The sequence below is a fragment of the Triturus cristatus genome, chromosome 12 (assembly GCF_964204655.1).
Source record: "Triturus cristatus chromosome 12, aTriCri1.1, whole genome shotgun sequence".
NCBI classification, from domain to species: domain Eukaryota; kingdom Metazoa; phylum Chordata; class Amphibia; order Caudata; family Salamandridae; genus Triturus; species Triturus cristatus.
The window spans coordinates 151,122,658-151,142,482 of NC_140595.1; positions in this window are offsets into that span (position 1 = coordinate 151,122,658).

Sequence of the window (19,825 nt, forward strand, 5' to 3'; positions counted from 1 at the left end):
AATTTGGGGATGATGCCAGCCACATTCCACAAAGCTATTTTTAATACTGTTTTTTGTGTAATAGTGTGCAATGGTAACTATGCACTGTCTCTGCTGGCCCTAATCTGAGAGGGTTGCCTTTCACAGTTCATTTCAGAGCTTGCCTGCTCTGACTGTAGTCAGTCACAGGCTTCGAGGTCGGACAGAGGCGCAAATCTATTCTCGAGCCCCCATTCAGGTAGCCCCAATTTACCCCAAAATGGTTCCCCTGTCTGTCTCTCCCTAGGTAATAAAAAACCTTCCCTTCTCTGCGGCGCCAGAGGTCTACAGAAGAAACCCAGTGGTAAAGCAGTAATCTGAGTACTTCTAATGGGAGCATTGCCTAGTTGTGTCAGGAGAAAACCAACCACAAATTCACTTTTAAAGTTCAATACCACACAGTCTCCCGGCATTTCTTTCCTAGCTGGGCCCACCCATGATACTCTTCTTGCCATAATCATCTGACTTGAGATGTTCCTACCTACAGCCCCCACCGTATTTAGGTTTTGAGTTAACCAATGCAGAGCTTTTGACATTAATTGAGCTGTTGGTTCTACTTGTCTCTCCCGCAATGGTGGTAAATTTCCCAACACTAATACCAAAGGGGCAGCTTCTAGGGGAAGATATAGAGTCTGATGACCATTCCTTAGGGTACCCGAGGCCGATCTCACTTCCCTCTGGATATCATCTTGGCTGCCCCCTTCTTTCAGTGATCTTTCATGGCTTTTGGGTGCTGTGTTGAGATTAGCCCTTTCTCGATTCTGATTACTACAAACAGAATTACTAGGTATATCTGTTGTTACATGGGGGTTACTCTCGCCAAGTTATCACTAAGGTGGTGGGCCATATTTGAAGTAGTGGAGAGCGTATTTAGGGCCATTAAAGTGAGCTCTGGTCTAGGTTTCTCCTGGTGAGTTGGGGACTTTGGGGTGATCAATGGGCCAATCTTTGTTACTATGGCCTCAAGTGCGCACAAGTTATCTTTTGCCTGGGCTTCTAGGCCAGGTAATCTCTCCTCTATTTGGCTTAGTCTTAATATGACAGAGTTAAGTACGGTGGAAACCAGTGTCTCTAGTCCCTGCCACATAGCCTCATTTGTTAGGGGGCATGGGGCAATATTTTGTGTTTCTGAACCACTTGGATCACAATCTGCTGATTCTGTTATTATCCCCCCCATATTTTTGTTTGATCTCGGGGCTTTCGCTGGTTTCGGTCTTTGTGGGCCCCCCCTCTTTCTCTTTGCCACATTTTCAGTGTTGTTTCCCATAGGTTTTTTCTTGGCCGCCACCCTGGTGGAAGCTCTTTGTGAGACAGCAGGCAAAACAGAGTCTTGGGGTGTAGGTCCTATATTTGTACCTCTGATCGTAGCCATTTCACTTGGCCCTGGTCCATCTAGCATATTATGGTGCAGTATTCCCCCCAGGGAGGATCTTTTGTGGTTTAAGGGTTCCAATGATTGAACGTTGTCTGTCAGTTCGATCTCATGCTCCAGAACTGTTGCCGCCCTAGTTAGAAAAGAGTCAAGTGTCCCCACAATGCTTCCGCCCACTTGAGCGCTGAGGCCCTCTCGTTTACTCATCCTTCTACTAAGGTGATAAGGTGTTGTCAAATGACGTGGGCCCCATGATAGTAATAGTAGTAAGTAACAGAGCTCCTCCGGGCTTCAACAGGCGTGGACGGGCCCGCCCTTGGCCAGGGCTTAGCCCAGGTGCGTCCCCGTGCGCGTCCCGTGCCACGGGTCATCGCTTCACTTTTGAGCGTGGCCTGCGCGCTAGGGATGATGGGAGGTGTAGTCCCCCTCCTCCTCTGTGACAGTTCCTCTGTCGGCAGTCCCGCTTCCATCTTTCCTGCTCCTCCAAGGGACCTGCTACGTTCTCTTCAGGCAATGGCTGTGGCAGAAGGCAAGTGAAAACACAACATGCCGTGGGTCAGCGCTTCGCTTCTGAGCACGGCCTGCGCGCTAGGGAGGATGGGAGGTGTAGTCCCCCTGCTCCTCGGTGACAGTATCCTCTGTCGGCAGTCCCGCTTCCATCTTTCCTGCTCCTCCAAGGGACCTGCTACGTTCTCTTCAGGCAATGGCTGTGGCAGAAGGCAAGTGAGAACACAACGTGCTGCGGGTCAGCGCTTCGCTTTTGAGCGCGGCCTGCGCGCTAGGGATGATGGGAGGTGTAGTCCCCCTGCTCCTCGGTGACAGTTCCTCTGTCGGCAGTCACGCTTCCCACTTTCCTGCTCCTCCAAGGGACCTGCTGCGTTCTCTTCAGACTATGGCTTCAGTCCGGCCACCCAGCCGGTTGACGCTTCTCGGTCGGCTCGCAGCCGCCGCAGCCTCTCACTCTTTACAAATGCTTGAAAACACAGTGTCACTCGGACAGGCCACCTTCAGGCTTTCGCGCTCATGATTTGTCCTTTCGCAAGGGGCACTGCGGATGCTTAATTTGTATATTATGCATCTAGTGCAGACATGGGCAAGAGATTCTTGGGGCTGGGTTGGCAGCGTGAAGGGGCCACCAGGACAGCCATGGGCCACCCTTATGATGCAGGCAGTATTTGCTCTAAATGTTGGCATCACCTAAAGTCTTCCAGGGGTGGTATTGCTGCCTATGAGAGAACTTCCAAGCACCTTTAAACACTTTCAGAGCTTTGGCTTTGGTCCACATGGTCTGAAGTGTTGGAGCCCTAGTTGATGGGCCCTAATTCTGACAAAAAAAGGCTCATATGCACAGTTTATTGAACACTGAAATGCTATGATCATAATAATAAAGTTAACAGTGAGGCATTGTATGTTTTAGTGAATGTCAATCGCAAAGTTAACAGTGAGTCATTACATGCCCCTATGAGTGTCATTGTAAGATGGTTTTTAACAATGTTGTATCAGTTTCTTATGACACTTTTTTTGCTTTTAATAACAGAGGTGACTTCCTGACAAAGCCAGTAGGCCTACTTTACATAATTACACCCCATTTTATGTGTCTAGTACGTATCGTCGAACGTAGGCCAGAGTGTCACCAGAACTTGATGAGGACTAGGTCTATTTTACCTGATGTGACTCTCCCTGGTGAGTAGAAGCCAATCCACCACTTAAGGAAGGAAAATATTGACATGGCTGGTACCTGCTGAAAGGTTAGTTGAACCCTCTATCAAACAGCAAAACTATGGCACCCTATGTATACCTTCTCCTCGTAAGTCCTCCATGGCCCTTGGGTTGTTCTGGATGGTTCAGTGATAGATTTGCCAGAAGGTGATATGAATACATTTTGTTTGTCACTCCTTGTTAACACAATATCCCATAGGGACAGGCGGCAAAAGACCTCAATGCATGAATACACACACACAGACACACACACATATCCACAAACGTAGAAGGCGAGTCATGGCTATCTGCAGCGATACATAGTCTCAACGCACAGGGATGGGACGATGAGATGCAACTATCAAGGTGGGTGTAATACACTGAATTATTAATAAGGGTGGAAGTCCACCATAAGTAATGACGTTTTAGGTCTAGTCAAAGGTTTCATTTATTTAATGGTGAGTTCAACCCCTTGTGCCTATGGCACAGAGCAGACGGGCTTAACTTAAAGAAAATGTCTAAAGTTTATAGAAGTAGTGGAACGGATATAAAGTCAAAGACACATCGCAATAAAAATCCCGCTCCAATTTATAAAAGGAGGAAAAAATTTAATCAGAAAAGTTATACCAAAATGACAAAAATCCAATAAGGGGAACCAAAGATATGAATTTTGACAAATTTAAATGTAAAAAGCACCAAAAAAAAGATTCGCAATGTATGTCAATGAACATAGTGGACTAGAAACAAGGTGCAATTTAAGGATTGACCACAATGGATCCACGGTCAGATACACTAAGTGAATTGGTCCTGGTGAAAGCTAGAAGCCAAAAATTCAAATAAATTTCTAAGTCCCACGTCCGAAAGAGACATTGTCAGATCTTGAAGTAAAACGTTGGGGTTCACTTCATTCTCCTGGGTGCAAGTGGGAGTAGCTCCAGCCCTTCAGGTCCACTCACAGGTCTCAAACAGCAACCTCATCTTGGAGAATGTTTATTAATTCTTGAAAAGGGGAATTTATGTATTTTGTGTAGATTCCAGGGCTGAGTTTAACTGTGATAGTTTTGAGTTGAATATCCAGGAAATTCCAGCTCAGTATTCATGGGGTCTGTTAACCCTAAGGCTATCACTGTCTCGGTAGGCAGAGGCAAAGGGAGAAAAGTTATAAATATTACGGAGTCGGGGGAATTGGGTGCTTGGGTGCCTGAGCAGGAGGATAAGTTATCCAAATAGAGCTAGGTAGCAGGAACATTGGATGGAGCAAGTAGCATTACAAAGTGTCTTGTGTTGTGGAGGTAACCACTGGGGAAATCTTGCATTTTGGAACATGGCAGGCCTAGAATAAGTTGATTCATAGCTTAACTCTGTAATGAATATTAATTCTTTTGATTTTATGTTTGCAGGAAACATGGGCCTGCTCCGATGTTGTGCATGAGAATTCTTTGATTTTTCCTGTGGAACGAAAGCACCCACCAAAGTTCACGCTTGTGGTGGTATTGCTATCCTGCTGAAAAGCAATATCAATTGGAGCCAAAAATTATTTGTCCAGCCCTCAAACCTATGTCTGTTTAAAGTTGGCTATGTTCAAAGAGAAAGGAGGGTTGTCATCTTTTTTGTTAGTCAATCTGTATATTCCTCTGGTAAGTTGCAGGACTACCTAGTCAATTCCATGTGTGCATTTGTACGTAACATCAGTCAAAAAGAGGTGTGTCCCCTGGTTTTTATCATAGGAGATTTCAATGCCAAGGTATCTAATTCAGCAAGTATGACCTTTAGTAATACAGAAATGGATGAAGCGGTGCTCCCGGAAAAGGTCAAAACAAATAGGCAGGGTCTATTATTTCTAGATAACTTGAGATGTAATTTTCTAAAATGGGAGGTTTCCCCGAGATTCACCTGCGTCTTATACTTTTCATTCTGCCTGTGGTAAATCTCTAATTGATTATGTGGTGGTGCCACATCAAATGTTTAGTCCCTGTTCGCATTTGAAGATTTTGGGAACGGATTTAAGTGACCATAATATCCTCTCTATCTCAGTTGATTTTGAGTTAAAGGTTCTTGATTCCTGGAACATCTTTAATTAATCGAACAAGCATTCCTTCTGGTCCTGTAATAACATAAAGGACTTGGGTAAACGCCTCAAAGTTAGCAAGTTTGGGCCCCTTGGACATGCTCCCGCCCGACCCTATATTATGGTACGAAAGCCAATTGATTTCCCTCCGCTCCTGTGGGAGTAAGGACAAATAATCTACACCACCCAAAAGGACCACCTTGACTTCAAAAAAGGTAAATCAGGAAATAAACCTCATAGTTAGCAAGTATTTTATTTCCTTTACAGTTCTAAGACAGGGTGAAATTTATCGCCTTAAGAGCAAGAGAGCAAGGTTGAAATTGATGGAATGCAGAAAGGAAGAGAACAGGAAGTGGATGAATTTGAGGGGGTTTCCTTTTTTAAATAACTCAAATAAATGCTGGATTCTAATCACTCAATATTATGACTCTACTATAACCATTAAAGCTACTCCGATATCGGAAAATGATTGGACCTGGTATATCTCTCAGTTATAAGCTTGTTAACCCATGCAGCTGTGACCCCTTTGTCCTAAGAGTCGACACAGATTCCTTAACGTTTTATGTTCCACCTTCTGGTTAGGAGATCATGGGATTCATTAAAGAACCTAAAGACCTTTCTGTTCCCCAGATACTGAGCCAATTAGTTACTAATTTAGAATAACCTGCGCCTTTTCCTCACTGCATTGTATTCGGTCCTAGCGACGTGATGTCCCCTTGGGATGAATGTCGCGCTCTACAAATACCAAAATACAAATACAAAGGAACAAGAACATCTGCTGCCACGGGACCTTATGAAATCCTGATAGCAATCACCAAGGAGGAAGACTTCTTATGGGCTTCCTTCTTATGTCAGCTTGCTATCTTTCGGAAGGTATTCTATCTTCCTGGAAGGGAAGCATTATTGTCCCGCTGTATAAAAAAGGCTTGAAAACTCCCCCTACCTATAGGCACATTCCCCTTCTGGACATGACAAGCAAAATATTTGCCAAAAGCATTATACTCCATGTCCAGAAGAGGGCATTTGAAAACAACATAAATCCTGCAGAGCAGACTTGCTTTCGAAAGAACTGTGATACCCTTCATAACAATGCAGCTTTACAAACAGAATTGGAAAAGTACCCCCAGTTGAGGGGCATGTTGATGTACTCTGCATTCATTGATTTGCCCTCAGAATTCGATAGGGTAGACCGAAGGACGAGGTGCAGAAAATTGCTTCTGCTAGGAATTCTCGCTCATCTTTTGAGGCGTATAATAGCTCTTCACTCCTCCCCATGGACTTATGTCTTGATTGGTGGGAATCTATGCTTATAGAAGAGAGTGGTGACACTAAAATGTCAGAAGAAGGGGTGCCTGTTGGTGCTGCTGCTCTTTTGGCTCCAGACTTACAATATGCCCATCAGAGTAGGAAAGACAAAGGGTGCCCCCCCTAAAATCGGTTCTATGGATCAATGTTGTCTTTTCCATGCCAACGATTTAACACCAATAGGACTCCAAAGGCATCTCAGCATCTTGGAAGTCTATACAGTGCAGCATTTCCTAAAAATAAGCATCACAAACAGTAAAGTTTTATCTTTTAGAAAGAAGGGTGGCAGAATCAGGAAAACTGGTAATTGGTGTTTGGGGAATGTCAAGATGGAACAAGTGAAATATTGCCTTTACTTAAGAAGGATTTATTTTCCAGTAATTGTAGCATTAATGACCAGATAAATCATTGTAAAAGTGAGGCATTGTCCCAAGCTTCTGCCATCAATAGACTGTATAAGAGTTGTGGGAAAAAACACTTTGCACATGTCCTGTCTGTCTAAAAGGCAAACATTCGGGTGCCGATCACAATCCGGTAAAAAATTCCCCCGTGCGACTCGTATCGGGTCTTTTTACCGTACGAATCGTACAAGTGCCGTACGAACTGGCAATCACGATTCGCATGGTAAAAAGTCCATACGAACCGCACTGGGAATCATTCCCCACACGTCCTCGGGTCGGAAAATGTGTCCGACACGTCCTCGGACGATTTACCTTACAAACGTGAAAAGCCAAGTCCGACCGAGGAATCACGATCCATCCCGTGCCTCCGACCGTACAACCGTATGGAAAAAACACCGTCCGCACCGAACACCCATAGCAACCATGGAGACATGTGCCCGCATACGCGCCCAACACTCCCCCCAGCCCCCGTACGTCCGACACGTACCCCCCGTGTATGTATACCCCCACCCGTCTAGGTACACCCCAGTACGTTCCAGTCGAACCCCCACCCCAGTACGTGTCATACCCCCGTCAATGTACACCCCCCCACCCCTGTACGTGTCGTACCCCCGTGTACCCCCACCCCAGTACGTTCCAGTCGTACCCCCACCCCTGGACGTGTCGTACCCCCCGTGTACCTACACCCAAGTACGTTCCAGTCGTACCCCCACCCCAGGACGTGTCGTACCACCGTCAATGTACACCCCCCCACCCCTGTACGTGTCGTACCACCGTCTATGTACACCCCAGTACATTCCAGTCGTACCCCCACCCCAGTACGTGTCATACCCCCCGTGTACCTACACCCCAGTACGTTCCAGTCGTACCCCCACCCCAGTACGTGTCGTACCACCGTCAATGTACACCCCCCACCCCTGTACGTGTCGTACCCCCCGTGTACCTACACCCCAGTACGTTCCAGTCGTACCCCCACCCCAGTACATGTCGTACCACCGTCAATGTACACCCCCCCACCCCTGTACGTGTCGTACCCCCGTGTACCCCCACCCCAGTACGTTCCAGTCGTACCCCCACCCCTGGACGTGTCATACCCCCCGTGTACCTACACCCAAGTACGTTCCAGTCGTACCCCCACCCCAGGACGTGTCGTACCACCGTCAATGTACACCCCCCACCCCTGTACGTGTCGTACCCCCCGTGTACCTACACCCCAGTACGTTCCAGTCGTACCCCCACCCCAGTACGTGTCGTACCCCCCGTGTACCTACACCCCAGTACGTTCCAGTCGTACCCCCACCCCAGTACGTGTCGTACCACCGTCAATGTACACCCCCCCACCCCAGTACGTGTCGTACCCCCCGTGTACCTACACCCAAGTACGTTCGAGTCGTACCCCCACCCCAGGACGTGTCGTACCCCCCGTGTACCTACACCCAAGTACGTTCCAGTCGTACCCCCACCCCTGGACGTGTCGTACCCCCCGTGTACCTACACCCAAGTACGTTCGAGTCGTACCCCCACCCCAGGACGTGTCGTACCCCCCGTGTACCTATACCCCAGTACGTTCCAGTCGTACCCCCACCCCAGTACGTGTCGTACCACCGTCAATGTACACCCCCCACCCCTGTACGTGTCGTACCCCCCGTGTACCTACACCCCAGTACGTTCCAGTCGTACCCCCACCCCAGTACGTGTCGTACCACCGTCAATGTACACCCCCCACCCCAGTACGTGTCGTACCACCGTCAATGTACACCCCCCACCCCTGTACGTGTCGTACCCCCCGTGTACCTACACCCCAGTACGTTCCAGTCGTACCCCCACCCCAGTACGTTCCTGGCGCACCCCCAACACAACCTCCTAAGTACGGAGCGCACCCCATGCCCCAACATCACAACCGCATGTACGAGTCTTACAAAGCCACACACAAGGACAAAATCGTACAACCAAATGGCCCATGTACACACCGTACACACGCTCAAAACGCACGTACACAACCAGGACAAAATAAAACAACACAAGAATACACCAGTCGAAAGGCACACAGCCACTAAACATGGCCAACAACCACTTAAATAACACAATCACTGACCTGCAACTGCCAAAAACAAACAGAGGCCCAATACACCACCACTCCTTATAACACACCCACCCAAAATTCAAAAACTGCCACACCCACCCATGGACCAATAAAAAGGGCCCACACACACAAACCATGAGCCTTTCCAACAGACTCACTGCTGCCAGACACCACAGAACCAGACTACAAGCTACACCACACCTTACACTTGCACACCTTCAAACGACCACCCTCACAAACACCCTCTCATCACATTCACACACACACACAACCATCCACACCCCCCCCCCAACATCCACACCCCCCCCACACCCACACCATCCCCACCCACACCCCTCACCATGCCCACTACCAAGAATCCAAAGTTCAGTCACCGAGAGTTGGAGGTCCTTGTTGATCAAATCCTCAGAGTCGAGCCACAGATCTTTGGAACATTGGTCAGAAGCACCAGCCAGGCAGCCAAAACAGCCATGTGGCAGACCATCGTCGATGCTGTGAATGCTGTTGCGGACACCAGGAGGACCAAGCAGGATTGCCAGAACAGGTGGTACGATCTGCGGAGGAGGGTCAGAGCCAAGAGGCAGGAGGAACACGACCAGGCCAACGCCACCGGAGGAGGGCCCTCCCGCAGAGCCGTACAGTACCATCCCTGGGAGGAGAGGGTGATGGCCATACTGCCGGTGGAGGCAGTTGAAGGAGTAGAAGGACTCCGAGACCCGGGTGAGTACACAAACAACGCACCTCACATGGGGGGAACTGCAACCACAACCAAAATCAATAACAGGCACGCAACCACCACAAGCCATCGCATTACTCAACCACACTCCATGAGCAGGCACATGCCACTGCTGCCACCATGCCCCATGCACCCAGCTGGACAATGTCAAGTCACAGGCCACAGAAGACAACAACACATGACACGGTAACCCGGATGGCGGGAGGCTGGGCACCAAGAATCACATAGTGCGACTCCAAAGCAGACAACAATGCCCTCTGCCCATATGGCCTAGGTCACAGCCAGACAAACACTGTGTCCCAACACAGGAATGACTTGCCAGCAAATGGCGGACGCCTTGCATCAACACATGGGGGTGAAGGCACTGTTTTGCACATGCCAGCAGCTAATGAACAGCCAACAGTGTGAAAGAGTGGCAGCACACACCACCACAGCAGCAGCGCACAGACACACAGCAGACAAAATGGGTGCCTGGAGATCAGAAACAAACTCACATCAACAGGCCAAGGGCCACTCAAAGATCTGCTAACAGTGTGTGCCCAGGAAGCTGGGCCAAGGTGACAGAGGGTGACACACGGAGGGAGGGAGAGGGGGACACAGAGGGAGGGAGAGGGGGACAGAGAGGGAGGGAGAGGGGGACTGAGAGGGAGGGAGACGGACAGAGGGAGGAGGCTGACACACGGAGGGAGGGAGAGGGGGACACAGAGGGTGGGAGAGGGGGACAGGGAGGGAGGGAGAGGGGGACTGAGAGGGAGGGAGACGGACAGAGGGAGGAGGCTGACACACGGAGGGAGGGAGAGGGGGACACAGAGGGAGGGAGAGGGGGACAGAGAGGGAGGGAGAGGGGGACTGAGAGGGAGGGAGACGGACAGAGGGAGGAGGCTGACACACGGAGGGAGGGAGAGGGGGACACAGAGGGTGGGAGAGGGGGACAGGGAGGGAGGGAGAGGGGGACTGAGAGGGAGGGAGACGGACAGAGGGAGGAGGCTGACACACGGAGGGAGGGAGAGGGGGACACAGAGGGTGGGAGAGGGGGACAGAGAGGGAGGGAGAGGGGGACTGAGAGGGAGGGAGACGGACAGAGGGAGGAGGCTGACACACGGAGGGAGGGAGAGGGGGACACAGAGGGAGGGAGAGGGGGACAGAGAGGGAGGGAGAGGGGGACAGAGAGGGAGGGAGAGGGGGACAGAGAGGGAGGGAGACGGACAGAGGGAGGAGGCTGACACACGGAGGGAGGGAGAGGGGGACAGAGAGGGAGGGAGAGGGGGACAGAGAAGGAGGGAGACACAGGGAGAGCAAATCAGTCCTTTGGTGTGTGGGAATGTCTGCTCGTCAGCAGGTGGACTGCGTGCATGTAGACAAGGGTGCCCAGTGCCAGAACCCCCCCTCTTCATCATGGCAAAACGCAGGGCCATGTTACAACCTGTACACGAGCACAAGGACAGCCACCTGCATCATATGAGTGTGTGGATCCACTCCATGTGCACATGTACAGTGCTACAAGGAAGGCGCAAACGCATAGCTCGGCACACATGCACACTCCACTGCTGACTGCAGTCACACTTGACGCAGCAAGTAAGACTGTGCCACACATAGTTAAAGGGGCCAAATTGGTGCCCAAGGGACACACACATGCACAAGTGCACTGTGAGTGGAATGCAAGACAGATCCTAATTCCAAGAGGAAATGTGCCAACTTTGTAACGGATGAAACATGGATGTTGCATGGATCAAAATTAACATTGTCTCTCTCACACACAGGTCAACGTCGTGCTGCACCCCCCAACACTGGGGGGGAACACTCACAGGACCCGGATCTGCAGGAGACCGATCCCACCGGCAGCGACCACTCTCACCACTCTGCGGACGACCCCGACCGACCTGGCCCCTCTGGTGTCCAACCACCTGCAGCACCTGCGTCAGGTACAACCGTGCCAACCACCACCCCCACTCCTGCCACATCCCAGGAGACACCCAGGATCCCTGCCCCAACACCACAATGCAGCCAGGCTCGCCAGGAGGGACACGGTGTCCCGGGCACCCAGGAGGAGGCAGGCGACAACGCCAATGCCACCCCTCAGGGGTCCCGGAGACCCCATGTGCCCACAAGTGCAGGCCAGACGCAAGTGGGCAGGGGTGGTGGGAGTGGAGAGCGGCGGAGGCGCGAGCCTGACCAGTTGGCTGGGGATCCGGTATTTTCCCATGTCCGTAACATCCTGGACTCATACCGGCAGGACACCACGGGCATGGCCCAGGTTGTGTCCGTCCTCGAGGGGATCAAGGTCCAGCAGGCCCAGCAACATGCGGAGCTAATAGCCTGTCTACAGCTACACCAACGGAGGATGGAGGACAGACAGGCTCAGCAAGTGACGGCGTCCCAGGGGATTCACGCTGAACTCCGTCGGATGGCCGACACCATGGCCGACCCTCCCTGTGCCAGAAGGCGGAGAACATCACCACCCACAGGGAGGGATCATGAGGAGGAGGAGGAAACATCCGACGGAGCATCCCAGACGTCGTCACGGCCTGCTGCTGAGGTTCCCCGCAGGAAGCCGGGTCGTCCACGGAAAGGACCGTGAGGGTGGCTGCTACATCACCATCTCCCAGGACACCTGGCCTGGCACCTGGCCCACTGGAGCAACAGCATCACAGCATCAAGAGACATTCTCTGCCACATGGCCCTGCTGGTCACTGGCTGACCAATGTTGACAAAGACTGTGGCATGGACTCTGAGGATTTCCAATGGCAAGGACACCAACTCCCCTACTGAACTTTGGATTCCCTAATCCCGGAAAGGCCCTCACTTGGCCCCCCCCCCCCAATAATAAATCACACTATTAAGAGTAGATGCCTGCTGGTAGCATTATTACCTAACATGTGTCTTGTACAGTCTAAACATGCCTGAGTCATCTGTTCACTTCAACCATCCACACCCTGGGGCCTGAGTCTGGCACAGGACACATGGGTCACAGTTTTCTAGGCAAGACAGACATGGAGCACCATACACACCCGTGATGGTCAGAACCAGCTGAGGGGGTGGCCGAACAACCGTGCTGACAGACACATTGAGTACAGCAACAGTCATGCGCAGAGGTCAGGGATCCTGGCCCGTGTCCTGGGGGGCACCCAGGTACGTGTAGACAGGTGGCAGAACCATGTCCTGCAAGCTTGAGTCCGGTGGATGCAGAGAATGGGGTCATGGACAACGTTGGATGCATGGGGATGGCACATGTCACAATACCCACACAGTCATGGACATCATGCCCATTACACAGTCTCAGCACACACACACAGCTTGCATCTTGCCACTCGACACATTGACACATAGCCACAATCAGGGAATACCATGCCAGACATGCAGGATGCACCGTGCCAACACACCAGCATTGACTGAGAAGAGGCACCTTGGAGGCATAGGGACACCTTTAATAGTCATGTGTTTGGGATTGCAGAGGCAACTTGAAGTACACATGAACACATCATGTGGAGTAACATGTGGCTCCAACACTGGCACCCCCCTTCTGCAGCACAAATGCGTGATAGCCATGGAACTGGCACACAAGTGTCGGATAATAGCTAAATACCCACAGCTGCTCACGGAGAGCCTGCCATACACCATACATCCGCTGATGTGGAAGTCCCACGCCATGTCAAGACAATGTTAACCGTATGTGTCCGAGGGCAGTGTCACACACATTGATGCCTTCATCACAATCCACCATCCCATCACTGATGACTGACAACCAGGCAGCCCATCTATTCAGGTGTACCCAGCTGCATGTCGTGTCCCATGGGGATGCCACATGTCTGCAGAGGACCCAAACCCCGACCGGGGCAGTGTGCACACATCGTGAACAACTGCCACACCCAATACACCCCAGATGCATCCCTTACCCCATGGAGACTTCCAAACGTGTCCGTGCCTGTAACGCTGAGTCAGCCCACGATGCCATGTCCATGAGGAATAGCAGTGCCACAACAATGCAACCAGCAAACGGCATGCGCAGGTACCTGGGGAAGAGAGACACACAAGAAGTCAGCCACAAGAAGCACAGCCACTTGCATGTGCATTTACTCGACACATGTATGTATGACAACATGCTAGGTCACAATTATGCCTGGGGAAATACTACCATCACTGCCACCATCACTCCAGTGACACACCCACACACACCTCTGACCCACGTGCCATACATGCAGGTGGAGACACACATCACAACGCATGCCACACGGGGACCAATGCGTGCACACTCAGACCCTGGTACTCACCACTAAGCAAAGAAGTCGCGTATGAGCCGAGTCCGGATGTCCTCTTGCGGCTCCACATCCTCCACATCACTAGCCCCATTGCCAAGCCCTTCGTCCTCCACGGGTGGATGGTCCTCGTCATCTTGATCCAGGATGAGGGGCACAGCTCTTTCAACTGCCATGTTGTGCAGCATGCAGCAGACCATGAAGATCTTGCAGACCTTCGCCGGGGCATATGGGAGTGCGCCGCCGGTCTTGTGGAGGCACCGGAATCGGCTCTTCAGCATGCCAAACGTCCTCTCTATCACTCGCCTTGTCCGGCCATGGGCGGTGTTGTAGCGGAGCTGGGCCGGCGTGATGGGGTTGCGGAGAGGTGTCAGCAGCCAAGGCATGTTGGGATAGCCAGCGTCCCCTAAATGGAAAGCACATGGATATCGTTAGAACTGGCGAAGCGGTAGTGCTGCTCGGCCAAACAGAATACAGGACAGACAGACTGTACCCACCAACAACACATGCACGTTCGTTGCGCAGCTGCATCATCATATCAGGCATCCCGCTACGCCTCATGATGTAGGCATCGTGTGCTGATCCTGGAAAACGAGCACAGACATGTGAAATCACCATGTTGGACAGACACACCACAAGGGCATTGATGGAGTGGTAGTGCTTCCGATTGCGGTACGCCACCTCCCGTGCGTGTGGTGGTACCAAACCTACATGTGTCCCATCTATGGACCCAATGACATGGGGCATCCCTCCCAGGGCATAGAAACCACGTTTGACCTCAGTCATCTGTTCAGGGGTTGGGAACTTGATGAAGTCATCCAGGTGAATCAACATGGCCTCCAAGAAATCATGCAGCACACCGCTGAACATGCTCTGGGACATGCCACCAACATGAGCTATGGTATATTGGAAGGTACCCGTGGCAAGGAAATGTAGGGCAGCCATTACCTTCAGCTGGGGTGTCAGTGCCGTAGGATACCTGTGCTGCGGTTGCAGGTGTGGTGCCAGTCTCGCCGTCAGCTCCAGAATCAACGGTTGGGTGAAGCGGTAGAGCCGGATCCTGTCATTCTCCTGCATGGTGGCCAAGTCTGGAATTCTTCGGGCAACAGGAGGCGCTCTGCAGTAATTTGGAAGTGACAAGGAAGAGTGAGTGCACTACGAGAACAACTCATGTCTACTGAGCACATGTAAATCTGCCAATACACACATGCCACATAGGGAGTCAGGCATGTGCTACATGCCCAGGACACGTATGGATGCAAGGTGACACTCCTTCCAAGACCCAGCTACACACGGTGATTGAGAACCTCCCCATGCCACGCCATGGGAATAGCTGTGTCCCAGTGCAAGTGCACTGCCCGACGCAAGACAGGAGTGACATACACCCACACATCAGCAGAAGTGTGATGCTGATTGCAGAGACTGGCAGCGGAACACTTGAGCCACAGGTCACATGACATTACACTAGTCCAGCCCACACACCTTGCCATGAAGGTGCACATGTCATGACTCCCCACACATTCCTTGTGAGTTTGCTGACATGGCCTTGTCACGCTACTCCGTGTCCCTTGCATACATGTGCACCTCACATCCGGTAACACATGTGGCATGGTGTTGGGAACAGTGTGCAATGACAATCTACACACAGCCACATGTTGGTTGCTGCAACGGCTGCAGCTTTTGAGGGTGCAACAACATCAACCCGATGTAAATCCCGGACACATATATGGCATAGTCACATTGTGCACTGTGGGTAGTGATGAGTCATGTGTCATGACCCCTGTACCGGGCATCATGGGACACTTCCGTGTGTTGGTGTCCGTGCCATGCCAGTGACGCTCACCCCAAGTGCGCAGTCCCACATGCACACATGTCAAAGGAGTCAAGGGCATGCCTGGCACACATTGCACCCTCACACAGTACACATGTACACATCTCATCATACATCTGGTGCCTTCTCCACTCAGGAGGCATGTTCCACATCACAGCCTGTGACACCTGTGCCCAACACATGTGGTAATGCACAGACGATGCCTTGGTGTCCATTCCTGGACAAGTATGTCCATCCATGGACAAGTATGTCCGCCCTATTCCGACATGTGTGTCGCCTATCACCACAGTGATGTGTAAAATCCGCCGTACTGCTGCTGAGAGGGCCTGTGCATGTTCCCAAATCACTGTGGGAGTGCTGCCGTATGTGTACCCATCGTGATGGCGAGCGTAGATGCGAGTGTACGGTCCGTACCACTACGGGTACGCATACGCGTGCAGACCCATAGTGATAGTGAGCGTAGATGCGAGTGTACGGTCCGTACCACTACGGGTACGCATACGCGTGCAGACCCATAGTGATAGTGAGCGTAGATGCGAGTGTACGGTCCGTACCACTATGGGTCTGCACGCGTATGCGTACCCGTAGTGGTACGGACCCTACACTCGCATCTACGCTCACTATCACTATGGGTCTGCACGCGTATGCGTACCCGTAGTGGTACGGACCGTACACTCGCATCTACGCTCACTATCACTATGGGTCTGCACGCGTATGCGTACCCGTAGTGGTACGGACCGTACACTCGCATCTACGCTCACTATCACTATGGGTCTGCACGCGTATGCGTACCCGTAGTGGTACGGACCGTACACTCGCATCTACGCTCACTATCACTATGGGTCTGCACGCGTATGCGTACCCGTAGTGGTACGGACCGTACACTCGCATCTACGCTCACTATCACTATGGGTCTGCACGCGTATGCGTACCCGTAGTGGTACGGACCGTACACTCGCATCTACGCTCACTATCACTATGGGTCTGCACGCGTATGCGTACCCGTAGTGGTACGGACCGTACACTCGCATCTACGCTCACTATCACTATGGGTCTGCACGCGTATGCGTACCCGTAGTGATAGTGAGCGTAGATGCGAGTGTTCGGTCCGTACCACTACGAGTACGCATACGCGTGCAGACCAAAAGTGATGGAGAGCGTAGGCATGCATGTACGGGCCGTTGCCATGCATTTGGGGTGCCCTAGGGCCCCCACACGCACCGTACCTGTGTGTGATGCTCCAAATTACATGGGGGACAAGTATTAAGGCCTACATGCATGCTGGTTGTCATGGAGACCAAGTTCAAAATTGGAAATTGTTCTGGAAGGTGCACAGCAGAAGTCAGTTGGGATTTGTCTACTTTGTTGCAATGTGTTTGTGGGGCTGACATCATGCAGGAGAATGAAACCGATAGAGAACCCACAGACTGCTAGGTTTGAAGGGATTGGTGGAAACATAGGATGCAAATGTGAGTGACCAATCTCTCTGTACTCCTGTGCATGAGACTGGGCAGAAGGGCACATATAAGGCAGCCAGGTCCCATGAGGGAGCACTTGCCTGCACATCTTTGCATTCGTCGACCCAGCTGCTGCTACTGATTCCCTGGAACCATGTCAAGGGCTGTGGAGAGGACACAGCCATTCACCCTGGAGGAGAACATGGCTCTGCTGGATGTGATCCTCCCACAGTACTCCATGCTGTATGGGCGACCAGGTTATCAGGTGAGTGCATAGGCCACTGCCACAGACTGTCCCTATGTGGTGACTGTGACTTCTGCCATTGCGTCCAGGTGTAACACACATGCCATGTACTGTCGGGGGGGTCCCAGGGGGGGGGTGCCTGATGTCTCCCAGCAGTGCCCTGAGACAGGAGGGGTGGGGGCCTATCACTCACAGCAGTGCCCTGAGACAGGAGGGGTGTGTGCAGAGTCCTCCCAGCAGTGCCCTGAGACAGGAGGGGTGGGTGCAGAGTCCTCCCAGCAGTGCCCTGAGACAGGAGGGGTGTGTGCAGAGTCCTCACAGCAGTGCCCTGAGACAGGAGGGGTGTGTGCAGAGTCCTCCCAGCAGTGCCCTGAGACAGGAGGGGTGTGTGCAGAGTCCTCACAGCAGTGCCCTGAGACAGGAGGGGTGGGTGTGGAGTCCTCACAGCAGTGCCCTGAGACAGGAGGGGTGGGGGCCTATCACTCACAGCAGTGCCCTGAGACAGGAGGGGTGTGTGCAGAGTCCTCCCAGCAGTGCCCTGAGACAGGAGGGGTGGGTGCAGAGTCCTCCCAGCAGTGCCCTGAGACAGGAGGGGTGGGTGCAGAGTCCTCCCAGCAGTGCCCTGAGACAGGAGGGGTGGGTGTGGAGTCCTCACAGCAGTGCCCTGAGACAGGAGGGGTGTGTGCAGAGTCCTCCCAGCAGTGCCCTGAGACAGGAGGGGTGTGTGCAGAGTCCTACCAGCAGTGCCCTGAGACAGGAGGGGTGGGGGCCTATCACTCACAGCAGTGCCCTGAGACAGGAGGGGTGTGTGCAGAGTCCTCACAGCAGTGCCCTGAGACAGGAGGGGTGTGTGCAGAGTCCTCACAGCAGTGCCCTGAGACAGGAGGGGTGGGTGTGGAGTCCTCCCAGCAGTGCCCTGAGACAGGAGGGGTGTGTGCAGAGTCCTCACAGCAGTGCCCTGAGACAGGAGGGGTGGGTGTGGAGTCCTCACAGCAGTGCCCTGAGACAGGAGGGGTGGGTGTGATGCACAGTGTGAGCCTAGATCATTGATTGTGACATTGCCATCATTCCACCTGTGTACCCACTGTGGCACGTACTGCTTTTTCCCTCACCAGGGGATGATGTCCCTATGACAAAGGTGCAATGCGTTGGCTGCATGACATGCCTTGTTGTTACCAGCTAATTTGTACCCATATGTCTCTCTGTGACATGTGGCTGGTGTATTGATGTGGTGTCACTTGTTCCTCCTCACAGGTAGGCGCCACTGCCAAGAAGCAGATCTGGCTGACCGCCGTCAGTGCCGTGAGGGGTGTGGATGGTCGGAGGCGGCGCCTGGCCCAGGTGAGGAAACGCTGGCAGGATATCCGGTGCTGGACGCGGAGGATTGCACGGCTCCTGCTGGGGGACTCACCTGAGAGCCACAAGAACCGCAGCCGCCGCCGTCTGAGCCACCTCCACAGGCGTGTGCTGCCGGTGGTCTTTCCAGACCTGGAGAGGCGCTTACAGGCGATGCAGCAGCCGGAAGGGGGTAGGTACATGTGTGTTTGTTGTGTGTCACCGGCATTTGTAAGGGCACAGTAGCATGAATCCACTGGCAGGGTTTAAAGGTGCTGTGCAGATCCTGTTTGGCCCAGTATAGCGCTGTGCCCCTGCCACCCTTCCCCTCCTTGCAATGTGTTCCCTGGTCTGTGTGTAGTCACTCCTTCCCAGGGTAATGTAGGCTGGCGCTTTGTCCACGGGAACAATGTCTGTAGCATCATGTGTGGGGGTGGTGTGTAACAGGTTGTGGGACCTTGCCTGTGCACTGTCAAGTTCACTGCATGTGGGTTCCATGTCAGTTGGCACTGATGCTGACTCCAGACATGGGAGTTGGTCTCTCATGTGTCATGCCTTACAGCGCGCATGTCCTATGTAGTGGCCTGTGACATGATGTGCATGACTGTGCGATACACATAGTGCAGGGATGGTGACGTGTGTTGCTGTCATTACCATTCAGTAGCATGTAGTTGCGTGCCCACTACTGTCCCCTGGGGCACCTTTTCCTCAGTGGTGTATGTGTCATCATGAACGTGGCCACTGTCAGTGTCTACAGCGTAAGTTGTGCTCTGTGCCATTGTCCCCTGTCACCATGTATATAGACGTGCTAATTTGTACAGGTGTCCACTGTGCAGCCTGACCTGATTGTCCTTCTTCATACTCACAGTTGCCAGTGCCTGTGTGTCTTGTTATACTCATCTGAGGATGGGCACTGGTACCTCATTATTTGTACAGGCGCACCTTGGCTGTTTGGCGTCCAATCTTGCTTTTTGCCTGCCCCTGTGTGTATCACCCAGACCATGAGATGTTGGTGCCACCTGTG